The 24868-nt window shown below is 31.1% G+C and overlaps 1 protein-coding gene and 1 long non-coding RNA gene across 2 annotated transcripts in view; both read right to left on the reverse strand.

Moving 5' to 3' along the window:
- The window catches only part of LOC127962245 (uncharacterized), a 211841-nt gene that overhangs the window by 148097 nt on the left and 38876 nt on the right, over nucleotides 1–24868 (reverse strand). The gene's annotated exons all lie outside the window — the stretch shown is intronic.
- On the reverse strand, nucleotides 11659–16720 carry LOC127962298 (uncharacterized). Its single transcript, XR_008154555.1, has 3 exons — nucleotides 16350–16720; nucleotides 16196–16258; nucleotides 11659–16068 (listed from the first exon to the last, which is right to left on the reverse strand). It is a non-coding gene; the product is annotated as an uncharacterized LOC127962298 (long non-coding RNA).

The following is a 24868-nucleotide window of genomic DNA, read 5'->3' on the forward strand; positions in this document are numbered from 1 at the left end:
TTACCAAATCCTTAAATAATTTATTAGTGTTTTGTAATGATTTTAATTACCTATAAGCATTTGTGAAATAGTTTTGCTTGCATTGCAGCTTTATCTGTCAGTTGAAGAGTTTTACTGTTACATCCATGAGATTAATAAATGTCATGTCACAGAATGTCATAGGTCAGTATCAAATGAGTTTGAAATTATTATTTGCAGCACAAATAAGGATTATTAGGATGTTTTTAAATCCCTAAAACTGTCAGAAAAGGATAAGGCCTAAGAGATTTCTTAACCTGTAATGAAAGGAAAAAAACGCCACCATTAGCAACAACAAAAACAATAACAATTTAAAATACAGATTTTTTTTTCCTGATTATTAAAGGGATGATTAGGTCTCTCTCTCTCTCTCTCTCTCTCTCTCTCTCTGCCAGACAGCCCCTCCCTACAATCCACATACACTGTCAATCACCAAAAATTCACAGTCACCAACCCCCTCACACTCCCCCTCCCTCTCCCCCTCCCTTTCCTCACACAGACAGGGTGGCCAGAGTGAGATCATGTCAGTTGAGAAGTCTGATAGTTTTCATATTTTCTTTTATCCATACAGTGTTGTAAAGTCGTGAAACTATGCATATTTCCTCAGAATGATTTGATCTTTGTATGAAAAAATGCTTTGAAGTGTTTGGAAGCTGCAATTTAAATATACAAGACAATTAATGTTTCCCTTTTTACTGTCATTTCAAAAAATCACCACGACAAAACAGTTCAAGCTAACCAAAATCTGTTCGCAATTTAAGTTCCTCAATGTTTTTTCTTCATGTAGACAAAGTTTGGTGTGTATAGTGTACTTCCCCTGTGAGGAGTATTCATTAATTCACAAAATTATCTTCCCAAAAATCCATATTCAAATAAAAATAGCGGACTTCCTGTTGGTTGTAGCTTATGACTGTGAATTAGAAAGTTGTCCGTCTTGATAAGAACCTCAAAATAAATGTGCATATAAACCATGAACAATTTAATTATAGCTGTATTTATAAAATGCTTACTAAAATATTAATTTTGGGAGAAGGCTATATAAAGCATGAACTGACTATTTACTAATGCTTAGCTAAGAATTGCAGCTATTATGAAGTGTTACCAATGCATTTACTAATGTTAACAATTGAGACATTATTTTAAAGTGTTACCAAATCCTTAAATAATTTAAAAGTGTTTTGTTATGATTTCATTAACCTATAAGCATTTGTGAAATAGTTCTGCTTGCATTACAGCTTAGTCTTCATCTGTGAGCTGAACAGTTTTAATGTTACATCCATGAGATTATGTAAATTCAAATAAATGTCATGTCACAGGGTGTCAGAGGTCAGTATCAAATGAGTTTGAAATTATTATTTGCAGCACAAATAAGGTTTTTTATGATTTTTTTTTAATCCCTGAAACTGTCAGAAAAGGATAAGGCCTAAGATATTTCTTAAGCTGTAATGAAAACAGCACAATTAGCAACAACAACAAAAAAATAACAATTTAAAAAACAGTTTTTTTTTCTGGTGATTAAAGAGATGTTTAAGTCTCTCTCTCTCTCTCTCTCTGTCTGTCTGCCACTCAGCTCACACCCCTCCCCCACTCACACTCACACACACACACACAGTCAGCACTCATTACATTCCTCAAACAGAGTGACAGAGTGAGATCAGATGTCTGACAGTTTTTTAATTTTCTTTTAATCATACAGTGCTGTAAAGTCATGAAACTATGCATATTTCCTCAGAATCACTGGTTTTCTAAATGAAAAATGTTTTTTAAAGGTTTGGAAGCTGCAATTTAAAAATAGAAGACGATTAATGTTTCACTTTTTACTGTCATTTCAAAAAATCACCACGACAAAACCGTTCAAGCTAACCAAAATCTGTTCGCAATTTAAGTTCCTCGATGTTTTTTCTTCATGTAGACAAAGTTTTGTGTGTATAGTGTATTTCCCCTGTGAGGAGTATTCATTAATTTTACAACTGTAAAATCTCAAAAATACACATTCAAATCAAAATAGCCGACTTCCTGTTGATCGTAGCTTATGACTGTGAATTAGAAAGTTGTCCGTCTTGATAAGAACAATTTATGTACCAAGTTTGGTGTCAGTAGCTAAAACTAACCCCCCCACTTTTGACAAAAGGTGGCGCTATAGAGTGCCTCTTCCACGCCCTTTTCAAAGCTTTTGCCATGGTTTAGCTATCTTTAATACTGATATCTGTTTCGAGTTTCATGTAAATCTGAGCTTGTTGTCTGCCTAAAAATCACCAGAACAGAACATTCAAGTTTGACACATTGCCATGGCAACACTATATTAGATATCAATATCCCCACAACAGATTTTCTTCGGCCGTGTTTTGTCATTATTCTGATGAAGTTTGAAGCAAATCAAGTAAAAATAAGATGCTGAATTCAAAGCGTTTTGAAAATGATTCACTTCCTGCTGCCAGTTGGTGGCGCTATAACTTTGACTCCTAATAGTCACATATATACGATCGGTATCATACAACGAACAAACAAATTAAGTTTGATCAAATTCAGGAAATGTATGTGGATGTTATTAGACATTTCCTGTTTCTCATTTCTCGCCATAATTTCAACGCCTCGCCACGGGCAAACCGTTCGAGATATCAAAAATCTCTTCGCAATTTAGCATCCCCAATGTCTTGAGATCGTGTTCACTGAGTTTTGTGGTGAACGGGTGGAGTTCCTCAGAGGAGTATATCAAATTCCAGAGCATGTGTTTTTCATAAAACCCTAAATAGCCAACTTCCTGTTGGGCGGAGCTTATGACATGCAGTGTGAAAGTTGTTTGGTTTGATGAGTTATATATATGTACCAAGTTTCATATGTATACGTGCAAGTATGCATGATATATGGCCCTCAGTACTACAGGGGGCGCTGTAGAGCCCCTGTGCCACGCCCGTGTATCAGACTAATGGCCGCAGGTTCCAAGGTGTGTGCCAATTTTCAAGAGTTTTTGAGTATGTTAAGGACCCCAAAAGCCCCCGAAACCTTGGAAAAAAATGTGAAGAATAAAGAAAAAAAAAAAAAATAATAATAATCCTAAGGAAAACAATAGGGCTCTCGCCCTCCAGGCTTGAGCCCTAATAATCCTAAGGAAAACAATAGGGCTCTCGCCCTCCAGGCTTGAGCCCTAATAAATATAGCTGCAAGCAGCGATGGCGGGCTCAAGCCACCAATGCCATCGCCACCCCGGTGGCATCAGGTAAACTGTGTCCAGCGGGCACATGCATTCACAATATCCCTCTGGCAGTGAGGTTTTAAAGGGTATGGCGGTTAAAGGGTTAATCCGAATCATCTAGACTTTAAAATCACATTCACAGAACAATATATATATATATATATATATATATATATATATATATTTAGTAACACTTTACAATAAGATTTCATTTATAAACATTATGTTAACATGAACAATATTTATATAGCATTCATTCATGTCATTTAATATTCCAAACTTAAACATTAAAACATTGTTTTATTGTGATTTTTTTTCCAAGCACATTTTACCAATTCCTAACCATATCAATCTTAATAACTACCATTATTTTTTATTTAATCATTTATGAGTGCTATACAATATTCCAGGAAAGCTGGAAGAGAAAAACTCCTTATATTCATGTGTGCAGAATTATTAGGCATGTTTTCTTTTACAGATGAAATGCGCTAAAAAAGAGTTTTAACTCAAACTGTTTTAACTCAAAAGTCGAAAATTATGTAATACCCATGAGAAATATCAAACACAAATGCAATACAGAAATGGATAAGTTAAGACTTGACCATTGTACAAAAATGCTGACTGGGTCATGAGGTCAGAAAAGAAGAAGAAAAAAAAAAAACAGGTCAAGAAGAACTGACAAAAATAATTGCAAAATAATTAGGAATTAATGTGAAGATTAATTTTTAGTAAATTCTGCAAGACAGACTTTCAGGAAAGGAGGTGGAATAAAAATGAGCTCCTAAATCTTAATCCCGGATTCAGGAAAATATATTCCTCAAACCATCGGACAAGAGGAGGTGGTGCTGGTCCTTCACGAGTCACTCTAATCTGTTCATAAAGCCTATATATAAAGTCTTAATATGTAGTATTTCACAATACTTCATGGTATTCTAATTAAATCATTTTTTGGAATCTTTGATTTCTCAGAACCTGACACATTGTAATTCTGAGACTCCAGGAAAGTGGCAGTTCTGTAAAATGTTGGCACTGGAGACTAAATGCTCCCTGATAGTTTCACAACTAATTCACTTAACACACACACACACACACACACACACACATTACCCACAGTGACAGAGGGACAGAGTGACATCAGATGTATGATAGTTTTTTAATTTTCTATCATCCATATAGTGTTGTATAGTCATGAAACTATGCATATTTCCTCAGAATGACTTGTCTTCTATGTGTACATTTTTTTGAAGTGTTTAGAAGCTGCACTTAAAAAAATAAAAGACATTTACTGGTTACTTTTTTACTAATATTTTAAAAAATCACCACGACAAAACCATTCAAGCCATTCAAAATTCATCCGCACCTGTACTGTAAGATACATTCTTTAAACTGGTAAAAGAGGATGTGGTGCTGATCCTTCAAGTCACTCAAAACGTATCTGTCCATAAAGCCTATAAAGAATTATTCTTAATATACAGTTCACAATACTTCAGCTTGTTATTCTAATTAAGTGAATGTCATTTTATCAGTAAAATACATAAAATTCATATTATTTTTCTTTGAAAGATTTCTATAAATGATTTAAATCATACTTGTTTCTACAATAATTATTTAAAAGTAATCATATCGCTCCATCTGGTGGCCATTATTGGTACTAAGAATTGCAAGCTTGATTTACAAGTTATGATAGTTTTAATTTTATGCTGGCTCTTGAAAATGATAAAGCTATGAAACTTACTGTGCTTCCTTCAAATGATGACTTCTACGTATATAAAAAATTATGAAGAGTTGGAATTAAACATTTTAAAGATATAGTAAAATTACTATTGTATTTTTTTATGTTACTTTAATAAATCGCTATGGCCACACCATTTAAGGTATCCTAAACCCATTCGCAATTTAACATCTTCAGGATATGGCTTCATGTTAAAACAGTTTGGTGTGAACTACTTGTGTCTTCTTGGAGGAGAATGAATTCATTTACAGGCTGAGTTTATCATAAATCCACAATAACATTTATGAGTTCTGTATCAATCAGTGTTGTTGTTTGTTTATTTTTTATTTATTTTTTTTTCATAGGAAGATAACTGACCCTTTACTCTCCTTTTTAATAAATGTGCTTATAAACCAAGAACAAGCTATTTATAGCTGTATTTATAAACTGCTTACTACTGACTATTAATATTGGGACAAGGCTTTATGAAGCATGAACTGACTATTTACTAATGAGTGCAGTTATTATAAAGTGTTATCAATGCATTTGCTAATCTTAACAAATTAGACATTATTTTACAGTGTTATCAAATCCCTTAAATGATTTGTAAGTGTTTTGTAATGATTTTATTGACCTAAAAGCATTTGTGAAAGTTCTGCTTGCATTAGAGCTTAGTCTTGATCTGTGAGCTGAACAGATTTACTGTTACATCCATGAGATTATGTAAAATCAAATAAATATCATGTCACAGGATGTCAGAGGTCAGTATCAAATTAGTTTGAAATTATTATTTGCAGCACAAATAAGGTTTTTTAGGATTTTTAAAAATCCCTAAAACTGTCAGAAAAGGATAAGGCCTAAGATTTCTATGTGAGTGGCTAAATTTGTTTGTTTTTATAACTATAATGCATAAACTATGAAACTATACAAAATGTATAAAAAAGTACAAGTTATTCTTTTCCAATGTTTTTAATTTATTTATTTATTTATTTATTTTATTTATTTTTTTTTTTTTTTTGGATTTACATTTTAAAAAATTAGTCTACGGCGATCATTCTAAACATCTTGAATAAAACCTGTCAATATTTATTATAGACCACTATAACTGTGTATAATCTAACAAACGAGTTTATTATGAAAATAAAACCAGATAACACCAGATAACTTGGACGATAAAGAAATTGCTAACAATAGTATAATAGAGCATGTTTTAGGTTTTTAGGCGTTTAGATGCAGAAATGGACAAATCAAATGTAAAATAAAATGTAATTGATTTAATTAAATATAGATTAAGTCTTGTTAGAGCAAAAATAATAAATAAATACGTACACACATTAAAAAAGCAGCCAAGATGAATGAGTTTAATTTTTTATATAGATTAAAATTGAAGACAGAAGCAGCTGGTATATGCGGTCACTTAATATTAAAATCCAGTAGATCCACTTCAGATTTATTTCTCAACAGTTTATGTTCACGTGGCTGTTTTCGTTTATATTAGCCAAGCTATTATGTATTTTGAAATAATCTTGTCCGTGATGTGTTCGTTCTTACGACGAAAGGCAGAATCCTGCAGCTCGAGAGATATATGTTATTCTGCCAGTCGCGCTTTCAAATAGTCTTGCACACTTGAACGGGTCACAAACACCTGCATTTAGCTCGTGTTGTGTTATAATGGATATATTGTGTGCATTTATGGCAATAATTTATTTTAAAAAGCTCTTAAACAAGAATAAATTCGTTAGTTTTGAACTTGTGACACTGTGCGCGCTGATCGGAGGCAGTGATTTCAGATAGGCAGCCGCGAATATTTCATTTTCACACAAACAGTTCAAAAACATCTGAATTTAGCTCTTGGTGTGCTCTAATTGAATAAACTCGTTTTTTTCTGAGCTCGTCATTCCACACGCTCCTGCTCAGAGCGGTGATTCATCTCTCGTGTTTCTCACGTATCACTGACCACACATCAATTATTAATGAGCCCTGAACTGATAATAATCATATATGTTGGTTTAGCTTGTCAGTGTGAATTAATTCCAAGTATTTATTTGTATTTTAACCGATTTAAAAGTGAAACCAAAAGACAGTCTCCTCCCTTTTTTAGTCCGGTAACTGCACCTGTAGGGGCGCTATTTCTCTCAGACAATGGAAGTCTAAGCACACACACTCAAACAGAGGGACAGAGTGAGATGAGATGTCTGACAGTTTTTTTAATTTTCTGTTATCCATACAGTGTTGTAAAGTCATGAAACTATGCATATTTACTCAGAATAACTTTTTTTTCTGTATGAAAAAAGGTTTTGAAGTGTTTGGAATTTAAAAATGCAGGAAAATTAATAATTCCATCTTTACTGTCATTTAAAAAAATCACCAGGACAAAACCATCCAAGCTATCCAAAACCCATTCACAATTTAAGTTCCTCAATGTTTTTTCAACATGTAGACCAAGTTTGGTGTGTATAGTGTTACTCTCCTCTGAGCAGTATGCATTAATTCACAGCTAAATGTAAAAAACAATCCACATTCAAATCAAAATAGCCGACTTCCTGTTGGTCGTAGCTGATGACTATGAATTAGAAAGTTGTCCGTCTTGATAAGAACAATTTTTGTACTGAGTTTAGTGTCTGTAGCTAAAACTAACCCCCCCACTTTTGACAAAAGGTGGCGCTATAGAGTGCCTCTTCCACGCCCTCTTATGAACTTTTGCCAGTGTCTAGCTGTCACTAATACTGATATGTGTTCTGAGTTTGATGAAATTCTAAGCATGTTATATGCCTCAAAATCACCTGAGAAGTTTTCCAGTTTGACATGTTGCCACGGCAACAATATTTTTAGATATCAATATCCCCCCAGCAGATTTATATCGGCTGTGTTTTAACATTATTCTGATGAAGTTTGAAGCAAATTGAGTAAAAATAAGATGCTGAATTCAAAGCATTTTGAAAATGACACACTTCCTGCTGCCAGTTGGTGGCGCTATAACTTTGACTCCTAATAGTCACATATATGCGATCGACATCATACAACGAATAATCTGATGAAGTTTGATTAAAATCAGGAAATGTATGTGGATGGTATTAGACACTTCCTGTTTCTCATTTCTCGCCATAATTTCAACACCTCACCACGAGCAAACAGTTCGAGATATCAAAAATCCCCTGACAATTTTTCATCCACAATGTCTTGAGATCACGTTGACCGAATTTGGTGGCAATCGGCAAAAAAACCTATGACAAGTATTTCAAATTCCAGAGCATGCGCTTTTTACATAACTCTAAATAGCTGACTTCCTGTTGGGCGGAGCCTATGACATGCAATACGAAAGTTGTTCGGCACGATGAGATCTATATGTGTACTGAGTTTCATATGAATATGTGCAAGTATGTGTGAGCTATACATCAACATTTCTGACTGTGATCCAGGGGGCGCCTTAGAGCCCCTGTGCCACGCCCGGGTCCCAGCCTCTGCAGGCTCCTAAAGGCCACAGATTCCAAAGTGTGCGCAAATTTTCAAGAGTTTTTGAGTATGTTAAGGACCCCAAAAGCCCCCACAACTTTGACGAAAAATATGAATACTAAACCCTAAATATCCAACTTCCTGTTGGGCGGAGCCTATGACATGCAGTACGAAAGTTGTTTGGTTTGATGAGATCTATATGTGTACCGAGTTTCATATAAATACATGCTGGTGTGTGTGAGCTATGGTTCAAGATTTCTGACTGTGTTCCAGGGGGCGCTGTAGAGCCCCTGTGCCACGCCCGGGTCCCAGTCTCTGTGGCATCCTGATGGCCGCAGATTCCAATGTGTGTGCCAATTTTCAAGAGTTTTTGAGCATGTTAAGGCCGCCCAAAACCCCCGGAAGGTTTAATAAAAAATAAAAATAATAATAAATATAGCTGCAAGCAGCGATGGCGGGCTCAAGCCACCAATGCCATCGCCACCCCGGTGGCATCAGGTAAACTGTGCCCAAGCGGGCACATGCATTCACAATATCCCTCTGGCAGTGAGGTTTTAAAGGATATGGCAGTTAAAGGGTTAATCCGAATCATCTAGACTTTAAAATCACATTGACAGAACAATATATATATATATATATATATATATATATATATATATATATATATATATATATATATATATATATATATATATTAAGTAACACTTTACAATAAGATTTCATTCATAAACATTATGTTAACATGAACAATATTTATATAGCATTCATTCATGTCAGTTAATATTCCAAACTTAAACATTAAAACATAGTTTTATTGTGATTTTTTTCCAAGCACATTTTACCAATTCCAAACCATATCAATCTTAATAACTACCATTATTTTTTATTTAATCATTTATGAGTGCTATACAATAGTCCTGGAAAGCTGGAAGAGAAAAACTCCTTATATTCATGTGTGCAGAATTATAAGGCATGTTTTCTTACAGATGAAATGCGCTAAAAAAGAGTTTTAACTCAAACTGTTTTAACTCAAAGTCGAAAATTATGAAATACCCATGAGAAATATCAAACACAAATGGAATACAGAAATAGATAAGTTAAGACTTGACCATTGTACAAAAATGCTGACTGGGTCATGAGGTCAGAAAAGAAGAAGAAAAAAAAAAAAACAGGTCAAGAAGAACTGACAAAAATAATTGCAAAATAATTAGGAATTAATGTGAAGATTAATTTTTAGTCAATTCTGCAAGACAGACTTTCAGGAAAGGAGGTGGAATAAAAATGAGCTCCTAAATCTTAATCCCGGATTCTGGAAAATATATTCCCCCTACCATCAGACAAGAGGAGGCGGTGCTGGTCCTTCACGTGTCACTCTAATCTGTTCATAAAGCCTATATATAAAGTCTTAATATATAGTATTTCACAATACTTCATGGTATTTAATTAAATCATTTTTTGGAATCTTAGATCTCTCAGAACCTAACACATTGTAATTCTGAGACTCCAGGAAAGTGGCAGTTCTGTAAAATGTTGGCGCTGGAGACTAAATGCTCCCTGATAGTTTCACACCTAATTCACTTAACACACACACACACACACACATTACCCACAGTGACAGAGAGACAGAGTGACATCAGATGTATGATAGTTTTTTAATTTTCTATCATCCATATAGTGTTGTATAGTCATGAAACTATGCATATTTCCTCAGAATGACTTGTCTTCTATGTGTACATTTTTTTGAAGTGTTTAGGAGCTGCACTTAAAAAAAATAAAAGACATTTACTGGTTACTTTTTACTGTTATTTCAAAAAATCATCACGACAAAACCATTCAAGCCATTCAAAATTCATCCGCACCTGTACTGTAAGATACATTCTTTAAACAGTGGTAAAAGATGATGTGGTGCTGATCCTTCAAGAGTCACTCAAAACGTATCTGTCCATAAAGCCTATAAAGAATTATTCTTAATATACGGTTCACAATACTTCAGCTTGTTATTCTAATTAAGGGAGGGTCATTTTATCAGGAAATACATAAAATACATATTATTTTTCTTTGAAAGATTTCTATAAATGATTTAAATCATACTTGTTTCTACAATAATTATTTAAAAGTAATCCTATAGCTCCATCTGGTGGCCATTATTGGTACTAAGAATTGCAAGCTTGATTTATATGTTATGATAGTTTTAATTTTATGCTGGCTCTTGAAAATGATAAAGCTATGAAACTTACTGTGCTTCCTTCAAATGATGATTTCTACGTATATAAAAAATTATGAAGAGTTGGAATTAAAAATTTTAAAGATATAGTAAAATAACTATTGTATTATTTCATGTTCACTTAATATATCGCTATGGCCACACCATTTAAGGTATCCTAAACCCATTCGAAATTTAACATCTTCAGTATATGGCTTCATGTTAAAACAGTTTGGTGTGAACTACTTGTGTCTTCTTGGAGGAGAATGAATTCATTTACAGGCTGAGTTTATCATAAATCCACAATAACATTTCTGAGTTCTGTACCAATCTGTGTTGTTGTTTGTTTATTTTTATTGTTTTATGTTTCATAGGAAGATAACTGACCCTTTACTCTCCTTTTTAATAAATGTGCTTATAAACCAAGAACAAGCTATTTATAGCTGTATTTATAAACTGCTTACTACTGACTGTTAATATTGGGACAAGGCTTTATAAAGCATGAACTGACTATTTACTAATGAGTGCAGTTATTATAAAGTGTTATCAATGCATTTGCTAATGTTAACAAATTAGACATTATTTTACAGTGTTATCAAATCCCTTAAATGATTTGTAAGTGTTTTGTAATGATTTTATTGACCTACAAGCATTTGTGAAAGTTCTGCTTGCATTACAGCTTAGTCTTGATCTGTGAGCTGAACAGATTTACTGTTACATCCATGAGATTATGTAAATTCAAATAAATATCATGTCACAGGATGTCAGAAGTCAGTATCAAATTAATTTGAAATTATTATTTGCAGCACAAATAAGTTTTTTTAGGATTTTTAAAAATCCCTAAAACTGTCAGAAAAGGATAAGGCCCAAGATTTCTATGTGAGTGGCTAAATTTATTTGTTTTTATAACTATAATGCATAAACTATGAAATTATACAAAATGTATAAAAAAAGTACAACAGTTATTCTTTTCCAATGTTTTTTATTTATTTTTTTATTTATTTTTTATTTTTATTTTTTTTTTTTTTTATTTATTTTTTTTTTTTTTTTGGATTTACATTTAAAAAAATTAGCCTACTGCATTCATTCTAAACAGCTTGAATAAAACCTGTTAATATTTATTATAGACCACTGTAACTGTGTATAATCTAACAGACAAGTTTATTATGAAAATAAAAGTGTACACCAGATAAATTGGACGATAAAGAAATGGCTAACAATAGTATAATAGAGCATGTTTTAGGTTTTTAGGCGTTTAGATGCAGAAATGGACAAACAAATGTAAAATAAAATGTAATTGATTTAATTAAATATAGATTAAGTCTTGTTAGAGCAAAATAATAAATAAATACGTACACATATTAAAAAAAGCAGCCAAGATGAATGAGTTTAATTTTTTATATAGATTAAAATTGAAGACAGAAGCAGCTGGTATATGCGGTCACTTAATATTCAAATCCAGTAGATCCACTTCAGATTTATTTCTCAACAGTTTATGTCCACGTGGCTGTTTTCGTTTATATTCGCCAAGCTGTTATGTATTTTGAAATAATCTTGTCCTTGATGTGTTCGTTCGTACGACGAAAGGCAGAATCCTGCAGCTCGAGAGATATATGTTATTCTGCCAGTCGCGCTTTCAAATAGTCTTGCACACTTAAACGGGTCACAAACACCTGCATTTAGCTCGTGTTGTGTTATAATGGATGTATTGTGTGCATTTATGGCAATAATTTATTTTAAAAAGCTCTTACACAAGAATAAATTCGTTTGTTTTGAACTTGTGACACTGTACGCGCTGATCGGAGCAGTGATTTCAGATAGGCAACCGCGAATATTTCATTTTCACACAAACAGTTCAAAAACATCTGAATTTAGCTCTTGGTGTGTTCTAATTGGTGAATTGTGTGATATCGCTTTAATATTTTATTTGTTAAAGCTATAAAACAAGAATAAACTCGTTTTTTCTGAGCTCGTCATTCCACACGCTCATGCTCAGAGCGGTGATTCATCTCTCGTGTTTCTCACGTATCACTGACCACACATCAATTATTAATGAGCCCTGACCCAGTAATAATCATATATGTTGGTTTAGCTTGTCAGTGTGAATTAAATCTAAGTATTTATTTGTATTTTAACCGATTTAAAAATGAAACTAAAAGAGAGTCTCCTCCCTTTCAGTCGAATTTCCCTTTCAGGAATTGAACCTGTAGGGGCGCATTTTCTCTCAGACAATGTAAGTCTCAGCACATAATACTCAAACAGAGGGACAGAGTGAGATGAGATGTCTGACAGTTTTTACATTTTCTGTTATCCATACAGTGTTGTAAAGTCGTGAAACTATCCATATTTACTCAGAATGACTTTTTTTCTGTATGAAAAAAGGTTTTGAAGTGTTTGGAATTTAAAAATGCAGGACAATTAATAATTCCATTTTTACTGTCATTTAAAAAAATCACCACGACAAAACCGTTCAAGCTATCCAAAATCCTTTGGCAATTTAAGTTGTATAAAATGTTTTGGCAACATGTAGACAAAGTTTGGTGTGTATAGTGTTACTCTCATCTGAGCAGTATGCATTAATTCACAGCTAAATGTAAAAAAAATCCACATTCAAATCAAAATAGCTGACTTCCTGTTGATCGTAGCTGATGACTGTGAATTAGAAAGTTGTCCGTCTTGATAAGAACTATTTTTGTACCGAGTTTGGTGTCTGTAGCTAAAACTAACCCCCCCACTTTTGACAAAAGGTGGCGCTATAGAGTGCCTCTTCCACGCCCTCTTATGAACTTTTGCCAGTGTCTAGTTATCATAAATACTGATATGTGTTCTGAATTTCATGAAGTTCTAAGTATGTTATATGCCTTAAAATCACCTGAGAAGTATTCAAGTTTGACATGTTGCCACGGCAACAATATTTTTAGATATCAATATCCCCCTAGCAGATTAATATCGGCTGTGTTTTAACATTATTCTGATGAAGTTTGAAGTTAATCGAGTAAAAATAAGATGCTGAATACAAAGCATTTTGAAAATGATACACTTCCTGCTGCCAGTTGGTGGCGCTATAACTTTGACTCCTAATAGTCACATATATGTGATCGACATCATACAAAGAATAATCTGATGAAGTTTGATTAAAATCAGGAAATGTATGTGGATGGTATTAGACACTTCCTGTTTCTCATTTCTCGCCATAATTTCAACGCCTCGCCACGAGCAAACCGTTTGAGATATCAAAAATCCCCTGGCAATGTGATCATGTTGACCGAGTTTGGTGGCAATCGGGTAAAACATTTATGACAAATATATCAAATTCCAGAGCATGTGCTTGTTACAGAGCTTTAAATAGTTTATTTTAGTTAGGGTTAGTAGTTTGGATTTAAGGGATACAGCAATAAAAGGGTTAATTTAAACCATCAAGAGAACCACATGCATTACTATACATAAAAGATTGTTAAAACTTTCAATAAGGTTTCAGGTATTAACATTAACTATATTAATTAACATGAATAGTAATTGTATATCATTTATTAATGTTTGATTTTGTCTTACACCTACACATAACACACAGATAAACACACAAGAGAACAATATATAAAATATTTCTTGATTTTGAAGTGGCCAATTTCAGAAAAAAAATTAATTAGTTGAAGGATTCTATTTATGAATGTGTTACTAAAGTCCTTTGTCAAGTATATTATGGCTACATGGTCAATTTTTTTCTCAAAATTGTTCAAATATTTAACTTTTTGGGACTGTTACAAAAGTGTCATGTTTTGTAATTTTTCATGTGATACTTCTAAATTATGTTTTTTATTATTGTTATTTTTATTTTATTATTTTATTATGTTTTATAATTTTGCAAATGTGTCTTCCAAAGTGATAATGATAGGTTAGGCTGAAATGTTTTAAGGTGATGGTTTGTTCACAAGTGTACTCTGTCATATCATAGGAACAAATGTCATAGTAGATGACAAAGTTTTTAAAGAAGCATGTTAATTATTTGAATGTTAAGGGATTTTTTTTTTTTTTTTTTTAGTGTTTTTAAATGTAATAATTATATTAATTAAATGACTTTGTGATAGATAGAAAATTAACAGGGTTCACCAGCAGCCAGGAGAATGTAAGAGAATGGTGTAGAAAGTAAATAGAAGCAAAATTATGTTTTAAAGATAAAAGATAAGTATTGTGGTTAAAAATAAATAAATAATAATAAATAAATAAAAATCTTTGACATCTTAATGAATATAGTTTGAATACCAATTATATGTGTTACACATGCAGCTGGGGGACATTGTGTTTGCCTAAGAGACTAAGTTTTTTGGTTGGAACTTATTTTGTTTTGTTAAAAAAAGAAAAGTGTTGATGTTGTTTGTATGGAAATTAGACTATTTTACTTTGACATTTTCAAAATGAAATACAAATATTTAAATAACTATTTTTATTTTAGTGTGATGTAGTGTTCTATGGTGTAACATACATTTAAGTTAAGTTTTTGATTTGGAACTAATATAATGTGCACTAAAAATGTGTTAGTGTAGATAATGGTGAATTGAACAGATACTTTTCGTTTTTAAATAAATTGTACTTGTAATACTGTTGAATATCTTGTAAATATGTTTGCAGTTTTGCATTTTCAGTATATTGGCATTATGTTATATTATGTTATACCTTTTTTTTGTAGAAGCATGCATGTATGCAGAGTTTGGATGCACTAGCATTATACATTTAAACAAAACGATAGTGAAGTGGTGAATGTTTATGCTTGTTTTTGATAGAGTTGTAGGAATGTTGTGATCACTTAAGAGGCAAAATGAAACTCTATGAAAATGCAGATGTATTGTGAATAGAAAATTTATTATTTAAAAAATATATATTTTTTCAGGAAGAAGTAACAAGTTTAACAAGAGAGATGTGAAACTTTTTCATGTTAGTTAGTTAAACATTTTTTTGTGGGAGTTTGAAAATGACAAAAATGCCAGAGGAAACGCTGGAAGTAGGCAAAAAGTCTTTGTTTTCCTTGTGTAGTGAGATGTAGCCCATCTTGCTTGTATAGGTGATAGAGTATTTTTCCACTTTTTAGGAATGGTTTTGTTGTGTTCAGAAAAATTATGTTTGTTGTTTGTTCAGTCCAGTAGCGAAGCAAGCTGTTGAACTCTTTGACAGTGTTCTTAGTTGTAGAGTTATCTGTCGGATGTGGTAAGATAGCACTGATTCCATAGTAAAGGATGTGAGGATTAGTGAGGGATATTCTTTTTATGAGAGTTTTCATGCGTTGGATGACTGTTGATGCAGGTGCTCCACTTGCAATGTCATTTGTTCCGATGTGAATGATCACAATGCTATTGCTGTGTACTGTCTTAAAGTGGTTGGTGTGTTGCATAGCAGATCTTAGAAGCGTTGTCCCTGGGTGCACCCAGCATTGTGCTTTTGGCATGTAGTCTTTAATATCTCGACATATTGAGTCTGTGAGGAAGCAGACGTGCAATCCTGTAAAAGAAAAGGATTATAAATAGAATTATAGATTTGAGTGAAATTAAGGTAGGAAGGAATTCAAAATAGTAAGTCTGGTTCCATGACATGCTATTAAACTTAAAAGCATGTATTTGTTACTTACCTTGGGGTATGATAAAGGATCTTTTGGAGATAGTGGTTGTGAGATGTGTGTTGGATGTGTGTCCTGTAGAGACAAATCTAAAATGTAAATATTTTTGGAAACTGTATATAATGTTACAGAGGTTATTAAATGTGGAATTGATATGTGGTATTACCTTGTAGATCCATTGATGCAATTTGTTTGGAACTGATGTATGGGCAGGAAAGTTTAAGCCAGTAGTTCAGTGTTGAGGAATGTAGCACTTTACACATAGATATAGTGGGGATTATAAAGGGTAGAATTAGAGTCAAAGACTTGGGAGGAGTTGGCGGAGTGGGCAGGCAGTCTTAAGTGAACAAGTTGATGCTGTTGGCTGAAAAGTTAGATAAAAGGCATGTGCATGACATACATGAAACTTTGATGTTGGTTTGTGACTCATCTAAGGTCTGACACATTTAGCTGAACAATAGAGTGTTGATTGGTGGCTAGAGACATCTTGACTTGGAGAGTTGGGGTATAGCAAGTGTAAATTGTTAGGGTAATCTGTTTGAGGTTTGAGAAAAAAAAAGTTTTAGGAAAAAAAAAAAAAGTTTTTTTGTTCCAAGGCTTTCACATTGTTAAGAGCAACATAAATAATGTAAAAAACACAAAGTAAAAAAATACATTTCATTTATATGTTATGCTTTGTCCTCAGTTGGGGACTCAATTTCTTTCAGAAAATGAGAATACATGGATGAACATGCATAAGCAAAAACAATGGATTTAAAAAAAAAAAAAATCAACAAAAGATGTTTATTTTTCAAGATTTTGTTTTTACTAAGCTTTGTATAAATATGATTCTCAACTATTTTATAACAGATTTATTTGTTGTACCATTTTTCCTTTGGCAAAATGTGTAAAAATTGCCATATTGTTATTTATTATTATATATAATGTATCTATAAATTAAATTAAATTTTCATGTTTTTTGTGGCAACATGTAATGAATAAAGAAGTGTAATAATAAACAATTTAATTTAATTATTTATATACACACACAAACACACACACACACACACAAACACAGACACGCACACACACACACACACACACAGTTCACAGGAAACTGATATAAATTATTTCCTTATTCATTTGTCTTGTCTTCCAAAATGCGCAATAAACATGCTTTTGGTGTTGATGTTTTTATACGAGATTGTTTATGAAATCAATGTCTTGTTTCATTTGAAAACATAAAAGTTTTTTTTTTGAGATGTTGATTTATGACACAATTTAAAAATTTGACAGATTTAATTTATAATTACAAAATATCATCATATTTCTCTAAGAGAGTCAATACATTAAGTTCAGACATATTTGAAGACAAATGAGAGGGAGTGGTCATGGCGAAACATCCAATATTTTTTTTTTCTCTATAAAGCCCTAAATGTGCTCTGTACATTACATCAAGACTTAAAATTGTGGCATGTATAGTCTCAGAGAAAAGCACTAAAATAATGTCTTCATATGAGGTTGTAGGGTCTTAAAAGGATAATGATTTGAATCAGAGAATACAAATACTGTATTATAAGGATGTGTTTCAGAAATGTTAAGGTTATCATGAAAGTTGAACTGATATGTTTTTAAAGAAGTATTAATATTTTCATGCTTTGTATGGTTTTAGAGATAATCATTATTGGTATATGTATTTAGAGTTAGAAATAAAATAATTATTAGCATTTTTATGTGTGTAGTTTGTGATAGTTGATATTGTTGTATTAGTCACAGTTGTGTTAAATCAGAGTACTGGATAGTAAAAATCAAAATTGTAACTGTAATTGTAAATGTATTTTGGTTATAAAAGGATTTTAGAGCAGCAAACATATTGACATATAACATATAAATAGTTTTAATTAAACATGTTCTAGTTGTTATACTTTAGATTATTGCATTTACACTTAAATAAATGACAATTTGTAAGGCAATTTTTTATGATTTTGTAGAAATAAAATAAAATTCTTGCTAGTGGAAGCATTGAAACTGTCAAGATTGTTATTGTTATATTTCATTTAGTTGTTTTTATTTATATTAATTAGCATGAAGAATATATAGCATTTATTAAGGCTTATTAAATGTTAAGTGCAAAGTGTATTAATACATTCTGGAAACATTGTTAACATTGGTATGTATCATGTTTGGAGAGGGAAACAATCAAAAATTATAATTTGTGTTATGTATAATTTTATTTGAATAATAAACAAAAGAAGAAACAAGCTAGTCATTTTCATTTGTGAATGAGATTTTGTGTGAAGGTAATATTATTTTTTTCTTTTAAGGAGTTTTAAAAAATTAATAGGTGTAAGATTATTATGTGATGAAGGCAAAATGTCAAGGGCAGAAACAAGGTTAAAGGTGTTGTATTGTAAGTTTAGATAAAATATTTTATCAGTTTTATGAGAATAATTGTTTCATGGTTTAAGTTTAAAGTCATAGTCTTATACATAATGTGTTTAAACATTAGAACATATTTTAAGTAATGTGTTTTAAGGTATGATGTCTGTGAAATAAAAGGGGGTGTCTTTGTGAGGAGGTGTGTTACAGGTATGTAAAGTTGAACGATATAGAATGTCATTGGCTCATTGTTGTCTGTCATAGGTCTGGTTTAAGCTGTGTTTTGGCATTATTTTTGTAGTACACTACTTTGTAAGGTAATTTATATGCATGTCTTCTGTGTAGTTGTAGTACATAGTGTAGTGGTTGTGTATATTTTGTAGTGAGGCATTTTTAACTGACTCTATTTTGTGGTGTTTTTGTAAGGTATAATGGCTTTCAGTAGCCCTACTAAAATACCACGCTTGGAGGGAGAAGAATTTTTGAGTATCAGAGAGAAGTTCTGTTTATTAGCAGTAAGTATTAGGTGTGTTTGTAAATGTTATGTGATGTGCAGTGGTAGTGTATTTATTGTTTTATGTATTTTGTGTAGTATGCGGGGTTGGATGAGACAGTATGCAAAAGGGATTTGCAAAAGGATTTGACAGAGCTAGGAGTGAAGGTCATGAGGAAAGTATCTGCAATGGATGCAGAAAGAAAATATCTGCGTAAGGAGTTGGCAAAAACAGTCTGCAGATTGAAGAATACAGAAAAGGAGCTGGAAGTGGCAAGGGCTTCCCTGGATTTTCAAGGAGATGGTGTGTACATAGCTTTAAAAAAAAATGTTTTCTTGATTCTATGCATTCTATTTGAGGTTAAATGTGGCAATGTGTAATGATGCAAAGTATATGTTGTTTGTAATATGTATTTAAGTTTGTAACATTTTGTTTTAATCCACAGATATGTTGGAAGATGGCAGAGAAGATGGGAGTGAAATTGATCGCTTGGATATTGTGGAAGAAGAGAATGTAGATGAATAAAGGGGACATCAGCACTAATGCAATTATGTGTCTATAGTTTGTTGTTTAATGCAGAAGTTGTTGGAATGTAAATAGCAGTGTGTAAAGTAAACAACAGACAAATAAATATTAGTTTTGAGATGTATATGTGTTTTGTGGTTTTTGATACTAATAGTATGTAGTCTATGTTAATGTATGTAATGATGTATAAGTGTAGAAATGGTGTGTGTGTGTGTGGGGGGGGGGGGGGTCATTGTAGAAAGGGCAGAAAACATAATATTTTATCTGATTTGATAAAAAAAGTGTAATAGGTTGTATGTGATATACATTTATTAATAGTAAGTATTAAGTATATTTAATAAGTATAGTATTGTTGAATGTTTTTGGCACTATTTGTTAAAGGCAGTTTTTACTAACCAAATAGCAGTGGTCTGGTTTTATACAAAGAACATAAATACATAATTTAGTGGGGTATATATACAGCAACAGAGCTATAAATATATTTGATTATAAATTTAACAGATTGCAAAGTAGCTGTGAGGTGATAAAGTTATGATGACAAATGAGAAACAGGAAATTTTGTTTAACATTCATTTACATTGTCTTATTTTTATAAAATTTTGTAGTATGTTTATTGTATGGTGTTGATTGTATAGTATTGACTAGGAGTTAAAGTTATAGTGTTTTCAACTGGCAGCAGGAAGTGTGTTATCTTTCAAATGTTTTTCATTTCCAAAACTCATTTTATAAGGTAAAAATGCTAGTGAACAATAAAAATATAACTAGTATAAAACATTTGTTTTTTCAGTGTTTTTTAAAGTTATGTGTTTTTATTATTATTATTATTGGAAAATGAACTGTTTATTTATAAAGTCTTTTAAACAAGTGTAAAGATAAGGAATACAATTTATGTTTAACCTTGTTCTCAGAATTAAAGTATTGTGTTGATGTTTATCAAGGTTATTTATGTTATGGATTTGTTATGTTTTTTTTTTTTTTTTAAATAAATGGTGTATATATATATATATATATATATATATATATATATATATATATATATATATATATATATATATATATATATATATATATATATGTTTAATATAATGGTTAGTGTATAAGGACAACTTATATGGTAAATTGAAATGTAATATTATAATGCAGTAATTGCAGTATGGTATATGTAATTGATTTGTATGAGGTATGTGTATCTTTTTATGTTAATATATTGTAAGATATAAATAAATAAATGTTTTTAAATAAGGATTTTGAGAAAATGATATTCTATGCATATAAGTTGTTTTAAAGTTATAAGATAAAATGGAGAAAAAAGGAAAATGACAAAGTGATATATCAAAAGGATAGTGTGAAATCATGTGACACAATTGGTCTGACACAGACAGAAGTAAACAAAAGAATGTTGATTGGGTTGGCAGACATTCCGTCTCTGTAAGGAGAGGTGATCTGTGTGATATATTAAAGAATGGTGTGAAATCACTGGTCTGACACAGACAGAAGTAAACAAAAGAATGTTGATTGGGTTGGCAGACATTCCGTCTCCGTAAGGAGAGGTGATCTGTGTGTGTGTGTGTAAAAAAATATAGGGGTGGTGATATGGCTGCATTGCATTTAATTGTACTGGTGTTAGTAGAGGTTGATGTTTTCTATAATGATTTTTATTGAAGGTTTCAATGTTGTTTCAACAGTGAATGAAGTTTTGTGTTGGAAGAAATATTGAATAGGTGTTTAATGTATGTGTTTTTATGTATGTACTTATTTAGATTAGTTACAGTAATTTTTAATTTGTGTAATGTAATGTTTTAATAGAATATTACATTATTATGTAATATATTTTTGTTGGTTTGAGAAATGTAGTTTCTGGAGGAGAGTATGCTAAATAATTAAGGGTGTTTCCCAATGTAAATATTTTTTGAACTTCTTTATTTGATTTGCTGTGCGAGTCAATGGGCAGGGTTTGGGGCATGAATGTATTTAGTGAGGTAATGCAGTGGAGGTGTGGTTACTGAAACTACAGTGTATTGGTCAGAATATTAACAACTGTATGTTAAAACTAAAGTCTTTGAAAATTCTTATTACTTGCAGCGATTGCAGAGGTAAGAGCTGATGTTTTTTCTTTTTTATCTGTGTATACCATTGAACCTAGGCAATGTATTATGATGCTATATGTTATCATTGTAAGTAGGATATATGGTATGGTAAATTTTGTTTTAAAGGTGTTATAGTGGTAGACTTTTGTTTGCATTTTCATAGCTGTGTAGATATGTAATTTAGAAAGTTTGATTTTGATATAAGTAAGATGTTGAATGTAATTATTAAATGATATCTGTATTTTTGTGAAATACATATTGTATAGATTAAAGTTGCAATGGAAAAGGAGATGGTAAAGCAGAAGGTTTAAATGGTGATATGTTAAAAATAAGGCAATTAATATATCTGAGCTATGTTACAAAATAAGGTAGAGTATATTTGTTTCTTGATTTGTAGTTTTTTTGAAACTGGTAATACTATTGTAAAAAAATTAATTAAGTGTGAATTACGTGTCGGGAGTTTATGACTTATTTTTGTATTATTAATTTTTTATTTAATGTTAGTAAATTGTATTTGTGGGTAGTACGCTTTGGGCTGTATATTTTAAGTTTAAGTTTTATTTTATGTGTTTTGAGTCAGAAAAACTTGTGGGTGTTAAATTTAAAACTATTTAGCATTTAAGAGAATTAGTTGTGTATGATGTTTTTATTGTTGTCATGTTGTGATGCAGAGTAGTTTATGTTTGTTTGTGTGGTTATAGGATGAATACAATAACTGAACTATTGCATATATATATATATATATATATATATATATATATATATATATATATATATATATATATATATATATATATATATATATATATATACATATGTGTGTGTGTTTTGTAAGAAGTCGTGCTCTTTAAGGTACCATGTATTTGATCCAAACAGCTGTATTATTACCAGAAATTATAGAAAGTAAATAGCCTATTGTAGTAAGTTTATTTAAAAATATTTTAATGTAATTTATTAATTTGATGTCAAAGGTACATTTTCAGGTTTCACTACAGTGTTTTTTAAATTATATAAATGTTTTTGGTACTATAAGCATTTTTATGTGTTTTTGTTGTGGAAAAGTACTAATATATTTAAATTAGCTCGGAAAGGGTTCAACCTTTTAAATGGTTGTATAATATGTATGTTTAAACTATTTTTTTTTTACGGATAGAGATGTGATTGATGAAAACATGTTGGACTGAAATAGTTGTTGTGTGGATGGATTTAATAGTATGATGAAGGGGATGTGGTTATTGAAAGAGTTGATTATCGTGGTTGGTGAGATTGGGGAATTTACAAGCATGTCACAGTTACAGCCAAAAATAAATAAATTAAACAAAATAAATAAATAACCATGTCAGTTGTGTTTGAGAATATTTTACATCTATTTGTTTTAAGACAATATTGCATGAATCATAGGAATACAATGGTTGAATATTTTGTGGTTAATACACCTAATTACATGTATTATGACTAATTATGACTATTTTAGTTGTCTGCAAATTAACTGTTTGTATTGGATGTATAGTTTTTTACTTTGTAGTGGTCAGTAGATGCTGTCTTTTGTGTTTTCAATGGAAAACATGTTTGAGGTTGCTTAGTATGAAGTTAGATGACAGTACTGTTTAAATATTTTGTGGTTAACATTGAAATGCAGAACAGAGTTTTTTGTTATGTTGTCAGTGAGTTCAAGAATGAAGGATACAGTTTATACTATGTTTAATGCTAAACTACTGAACAATTTTCAATGTACACAACTATGCAAAGGTTTGTGTTGGGTAATATGCATGTAAGGTTTCTAAAAGAAATCTCTAAGTCAGTAATGTTTCATGTATTTGGCCTGAAATACTGTAAAGAATTAATATTGTGTGATATGGTTACAATTGTCATTTCCAATTTTGCTTCTTTTATATTGTAACATGTTTTACTATATAGTGCAGTCATGTCTGCTAAAGCACAATATAACTTTTATTTCAGTTTTCTTGCTAATTGTGAGTTAAATATATACTGAGAATTATACAATGTTTTTTTAGGTAATAAATCTATTTATTTAGTTAAACTAAAAATATATGTCTAGAATGAAATTAATTTTTTGTTTAATTATTTAAAAAATAATTTTGCAAGTTTTCTATTTCTATGTGCATGCATATTTTTTCAATTTTTAATGCACTGATTCTAATATATAAGTTTTGTTATAGTAATGTTGATGGGTTCTATATGGATTTTTGTTGAATGTTTAATGTTGTTTTTAAGATAGTGAAAAAAAAATTTTGTTGGAGGAAGTTTTGTATATATCATGGTTTAATGTGTTGTTTCAGTGAGGTAAAGCTGTGGAGATGTGGTTATTGAAACAGCAGTCTATTGGTTTTAATATTGATGGCTTTGTGTTAAAAGGGAAGATTGTCATATTAAGTTTGCAGGAAATGCAGAGGTAATAGTCAATGTATTCTTTATGTGTTTATGCCATTGAATGTAGGCTATAAATTATGAGGCTATATGTATATTTTATGTAGGATATATATATATATATATATATATATATATATATATATATATATATATATATATATATATATATAGATAGATAGATAGATAGATAGATAGATAGTAACATGAAAGATGTTTTAATTGGTGTTTTGAGCATTGGTGGTTTAGTGTTTAATGAAGGAGTGTGGTTGTTAAATGTCCACTATTGTTTGATAAATTGGTAACACTTTATAATAACTGCACACTATTAATCATTTATTAAGCATTAGTAAACAGATAATTCATAATTTATAAAGCATTAATAGACAGTAATAATCAGTTTATAAATACATATATAAATGCTTTATTCTTGATTTAAAAGCATATCTATAATGTGTAATTTCATACTTTATTCATGATCAATTTATCATTTCTCAATTAAATATAGCATTATTTACAAACCAGTTATTTAGGAGTTGCCAGTGTTTCATAAGATCACAAGAAATGTAGTAAATTCAGGTAGTTATAAAGCATTTAGTAGTGGTCAGTTAACTATTTATGTGAGCTCATCTAAAGTGAGGACTAGTTATGCCTTGTAGAGAATTTATAAAGGATATTTAAAAGCTCAGTTATCTTCTAAACAAAAAAACAGAAACAAACACAACACAGTGATACAGAACATAGAAATATTAACAGCCTTTAAATCTCATTTGTAAAAGCTTTACAAGGCATAAATAGTCCTCACTTTAGATGAGCTCACAAAAATAGTTAAC

This window comes from Carassius gibelio, chromosome B7 (assembly GCF_023724105.1).
Source record: "Carassius gibelio isolate Cgi1373 ecotype wild population from Czech Republic chromosome B7, carGib1.2-hapl.c, whole genome shotgun sequence".
Lineage (NCBI taxonomy): Eukaryota > Metazoa > Chordata > Actinopteri > Cypriniformes > Cyprinidae > Carassius > Carassius gibelio.